This window comes from Thermobia domestica, chromosome 12, assembly GCF_964235325.1.
Source record: "Thermobia domestica chromosome 12, izTheDome1.hap1.1, whole genome shotgun sequence".
In the NCBI taxonomy this organism is placed as follows: Eukaryota; Metazoa; Arthropoda; class Insecta; order Zygentoma; family Lepismatidae; genus Thermobia; species Thermobia domestica.
Window position 1 is genome coordinate 28,488,898 of NC_137465.1, and position 5,309 is coordinate 28,494,206.

At 35.1% G+C, this 5,309-nt stretch overlaps 1 non-coding gene across 1 annotated transcript; it reads left to right on the top strand.

Moving 5' to 3' along the window:
• Positions 1-2,874: 2,874 nt before the first annotated feature.
• On the top strand, positions 2,875-2,946 carry TRNAC-GCA (transfer RNA cysteine (anticodon GCA)). Its single transcript has one exon. It is a non-coding gene; the product is annotated as a tRNA-Cys (tRNA).
• Positions 2,947-5,309: the final 2,363 nt, after the last annotated feature.

Below are 5,309 nucleotides of genomic sequence, written 5' to 3' on the forward strand. Positions count from 1 at the left end.
TTTCATACTAGTGAGCCCAGCCGGAAATTGCAATCCCCCAAATTTTATTTAGTGAAAATCTCCGTAACTTTTTCGGAACAAACGACTTTTTCTTCAAAACAATCGATGACAAACGATTGGCATTCGTTTGGAATCGAAATTTGAAAGTGGGGGGGGGGTAGTGTGAAGTTGACCACCCAATTTTATTTTGTGAATATGTCCGTACGTTTATCGAAACAAACGATTTTTTTTCAAAACAATCAATAACAAACGAAAAACCAATGATTGGCTTCGGTTTCGAATCGAAATTTTAAAGTGGGGGGCTAGTGTGAGGTTGTCCCCCCAACTTTATTTTTTGATATTTCTGTACGTTTTCCGAAACAAACGATTTTTTCTTCAAAACAATCAATAACAAACGAAAAACAATCGATTGGCTTCAGTTACGAATCGAAATTTGAAAGTGGGGGGGGGAGAACTTCACATATGTGCCATTTTCGGAGTTCTCGGAATTGTTTCAGTCATCTTGATTAGTTAATCGTTTGCTTTTGTTTTCTTCATTAGCCAGCGCGTTGGAATTGGAAAATAAGTTGTTATTATTCGTACAATTTAAATTTAGTATTCGTCTCTTGGTTTGATTTTCAGATGAGAAGTGAAAATAGATTGTCTTCGAAATTCGACACATTCTCTTTACATTTGACATGTCAGTTTATGCATCAAAATGTAACAAATCAATGGAGGCGAGTTCCGAATTTCAAACCCGCTAAAACAAGATGTGAAAAATATACATTTAGCATATGAAGGTATAGAAAATTCTGAAATGATATGAACTTGTAAGCTTGGAGCCCGTCTTCCCCGTATGGTTGATATTCTGCGTGCGCTACTGATAAAAATATAAAAGTTCCCCTTTTAAATATAGTTCTGCTTTATAAAGTTATAATGCACCTATGATCCCTTCACTGTTTTCTGTTTTTAAAAAAAATAAAAATAAAAATAACTTAATGACAATAAAGAGAATGGGGAAAGTGTATGTACTATCCATAAAATTTTGTTGAGTAAATTAACGAATAATTTTAGTGGCACCGATTTCTGAATAACTTTGGGGAAATTTATTCGAGTATATTATAGTTTCCTTTAACAGATATTCAAACATAAATATCCAGATATTAAGGAAGCCCAAGGAAACTTTGAGGACCGCTCCATTCCCGGATCGGTGCCTTTCACTGTTCCCATCATGTCTGTTCTTATAGATCAGAAATCTGGGGCGTTTATTTTATGAGGTCAGTAATTATTGTGAACTCAAATTTCTTCTCTAAATGAAATTACTTAAAATCAATTTAATGGCCTTATAAACTTCCAAACTTTAGTATGTATAAGTATCGGAACTCATATAGAAAGGCCATGTCCATCTGTGAGTTTGTCAATATGAATCACAGCATAACACAGCGTGGGAATATTTTGTCGATAACAACTCGGTATTACAAGAAAACGAGAACAATTCGAACAAAAAAAGAAAGGAAGGAAGAATCATTTGGTTATCACTGACATACACTCGCAGATAGAGAACTTTTATTATAGACATTAGAAAAGTAAAACACTACATTACTTTTCAACGTCTTAACCATTCAAATTGGAGCAATTTCCATAACGTTTTACAAGGTTTGACATTCCTTCTACAAAAAGATGTCCTGCCTGGGAATGAAGCCGTTCGCCAACAGCATTGTGAAGTGCATTGTCGAAGCGGGGCGACCAAGGATGTTATAAAGTAGAGGGTTTAGCGATATGTATCTTCATTCCATTAACTCAATGAATCAAAAAAAAAAAAAAAAAACGAACATCGGTAGGTCTGATTGGCTACTCTCGTTTCCGCCATCGTCTGATTGGCTACTTTCGTTTCCACCATGATTGTTGGCTGAGAACTTTGCTATCTTATTGTGCGGAATGGGCAGAGTATGTGTGGCGAAATTGTTACGTATGGCTTCAAGATTTTGTTGTAAGCGCAGATCCATTATTTTAGAACATCCTTGGGGTCGACATAATCCACTGTTTCATGTGCCCGAAGAGGCACTAGTTGCTCGGCGCAAAATCTGGACTACAGGAAGGATGATCAATAACATCCCAGTAGTATTACTTCGAAAGTTTTGAGTACGTCGAGCATTATTGTCAACCAATACCAGACTGAAACTCACCATTATCCGACGCTCGTTCTGGATGGCTTGTCTGAATTGTTGTAATCAATTCCTGCTGTCGAGAGTTCAGTTTACTCAAAAATCGTATTACTACACGCACTTCACATTGATGTCCTTATCTATTGGAGCCTTAATTTTCAATTGTTATAGCGGACGAGTGAACGGAAACAGAATCTACTCTCTTCACCGCTCATTGTCTACTGAACTACTACACCAGCGCTACTGGACTGACTTCGCACTTTCCGGAAATTTCTTTAACATGGGCAAACGGATTTTTCTTAAAATTTCCTTGTATATAGGATCATTCATTCGTAACCCTCTATTAAAACAGAAACTACAATAGTAAAAATCTACAGTTACTGGTTTCAACTTTTTCATAGTGTAAAAATGGTAATAAATAGCGAGGTATGGCTTCTGGTATGGATTCAACATTCCAAAAATCGATACTATCACGGCCATTATTACTCTACTGAAACTGGAAGTGGATATTCGATGTTTGCTTTAACTTCATGTTTCAGATTGATCCACAAAGACTAAAAACGGTAACATATATCAAGAAGTTATTTTTCTCTTTTCTTAAATGAATTCAATGGTTCAACTAATGGTTTTGTCTCTGTCCCTATCACTCTAGAAACTACAAACGTTGGAAACCTACTACTACTTCCGGTTCCATACATGGAAGAAATAGCGTATGCCTTCTGCTTTTCATGGGGGTATAGCTCAGTGGTAGAGCATTCGACTGCAGATCGAGAGGTCCCTGGTTCAAACCCGGGTGCCCCCTAAGGTGTAAAATTTTAAACTTCGCATTTCTCTCCGTTTTATTCGAAGAAATACAATTGGCAATAGGGGCTATCAGTAAGAGTATTGTGTTACTCATTGATTAGACAGACAAGCTGTGAGTATTACAGGTGCTTTCTTTGTCACTTTGTCCAAGTCAGTCACAGGACCATGTTTTAAATTTAGACTTTGTATTTTATTTAATTCTCATACGTAATTCCATATAATAAAACCTACTAAAACTCATTATTCAACAATGCGAACTGCATTCGTTTACTCCATTCAACTGATTTCATTCGCTTCTGTTTCTTTCCTTTTCTTAAATATATAAGTCAATAGAGCGTTCAGAAAAGCGAAAAGAGAACTAAAAGAGAGAGGGGTTAGAAGCTAAAACCTCGCTGTTTCCGCTGCCATACAGTCATTCAAAAGTATTTTCCATTCTGAAAAGTACTTCCATTTTATTCTAAAATATCTAAAACCACATTTCAAAGAAAGTCAACTTCCAAATTTTTCAGAGTAGAGGCACACGCTAAGGCTTTGAGATTCCATACACCATATTTTAGACTGTGAATTAGGGCACCAACACTGATTTTCAAAACCCGGCGCTCGAAAAGGAAAGAAGAAAATATAACATTCTAAAAACTGCCTATAGAAAAAGTAACTAAGGTACTACAAAGTAATCTGACTCCATCTCTGCAACTACTGGATTATATTTTGAGAATAGGACTTATATTAATAATAATTGTATGCTAGAGCCAATTTTTATGACTAGGTCTTATTTTCTTGAGAATACGGGATATTCATTAAATTACGTGCTTATGTAATACGGCCTAAAATAAGTGGCTATTCGTTTGAAGTTTTCTTGACAGCGTTTGTGTTCATGCTAAACCAGTATCATTCATGCCTATGCATTAATGATGGTTTAATAAATACAACTTCATATAGTTTCGAAATGTGGACCCCTCACGAAAGGGAATTATACAGAAAAGTACTTTCTAATCAAATTATCCTATCTTACACTCTAAAATACCTGATAGCACACTGTAAATATACACTAGAATACAGTAAATTAGTTTAAAATCAGGAGTTTCAGAACCGAATCGGCTCTTCAAGATTTTATCCTCTCATTCTGAAATCCGTTAAACCGAGGGACGAGTATGGTTCAAAGTTATAAACAAAAAAAAAATACAAATACGTAAATGCAACTGTATCGAAGGAATCTTCGTGGGGAAGAAACCAATAATTAATTTCCTTAGGAAGTTTTCGGTTATTATTATAATAAAGATTACAGCCATAAGATGCCTAATCACAGCGAAATTAAAATATCGCTAATTTTACAGTAATTATGTCAGATCTTCAAATAAATAAAAGAATCGAAATGTGGGCCAAGAGCGCGCTAGACAATATTATTTTACATGAGTTTCCGTTATCACCAGTCACCTAGTATCTCTCCGTTTGCAGCCATTTAGAAACGCGAAAATAAATGCCGATTTTAAAATTGGCTGGAAATCGAAAGCAGATGTGTGAGTCATGATAATGGTATGTTATGTAAAATAATATTGTGTAGGAAGCTCTTGTTAAGCGTTTCGATTATCTTTTATCTATTTGGATATCACATAATTACGGTAAAATTAGAGATATTTTAATTTCACTGTCATTGAGCTTCTTAATATGGCCCAATACGCTTCCATCGGTCCGTACAGCAGCATTAGCGAGCATGTCATTTAAGTTGATCTTTTTTATATAAAATATTTTCTCACTCGGTGGGATGAATTATATACAAAGTATTTAGGAAAGTAGACCTAAAAATACAGATTGTGTATCCTATTCTATACAATAAGAATTTACTGATATCGGTAAAAATTTTATCTCATCCAATGGTAATATTTCCACTGCCGTGACCAGGATTCGAACCTGGGTTATTGCGGCCACAACGCAATGTCCTAACCACTTTTATTATTATTATTATTACTTATTTATTGTTACATAGTAATATACATATGAAATACAATAGTAATACAACATCAGTACATGGGATTAATATGAAATGAATTACATTATTAACATGATATTAACATAAAGAGAAAAAAGTGTATACTGGAACGGAATCGTACACAGATATTGGGAAAAGTCCGAAAGACAATATTCACAAAAACAGTTCACCAAAGGTAGGAGTGGTTGTCATTGAGTTTGGAAGTTCATATATATTCAGAAAGTGCTATGTCCAGGTAGTTTGCAAATAGCTTTTTCTTTCTAGCTGGAGGATAGTGTCTGTATTGTGTACACAAGAAATCTTGATAGTCGATCCTGTAGCATGGCTTGGAGGTGTGTAATATATATTCAATCGTATTAGCTGTTAGCCATGGA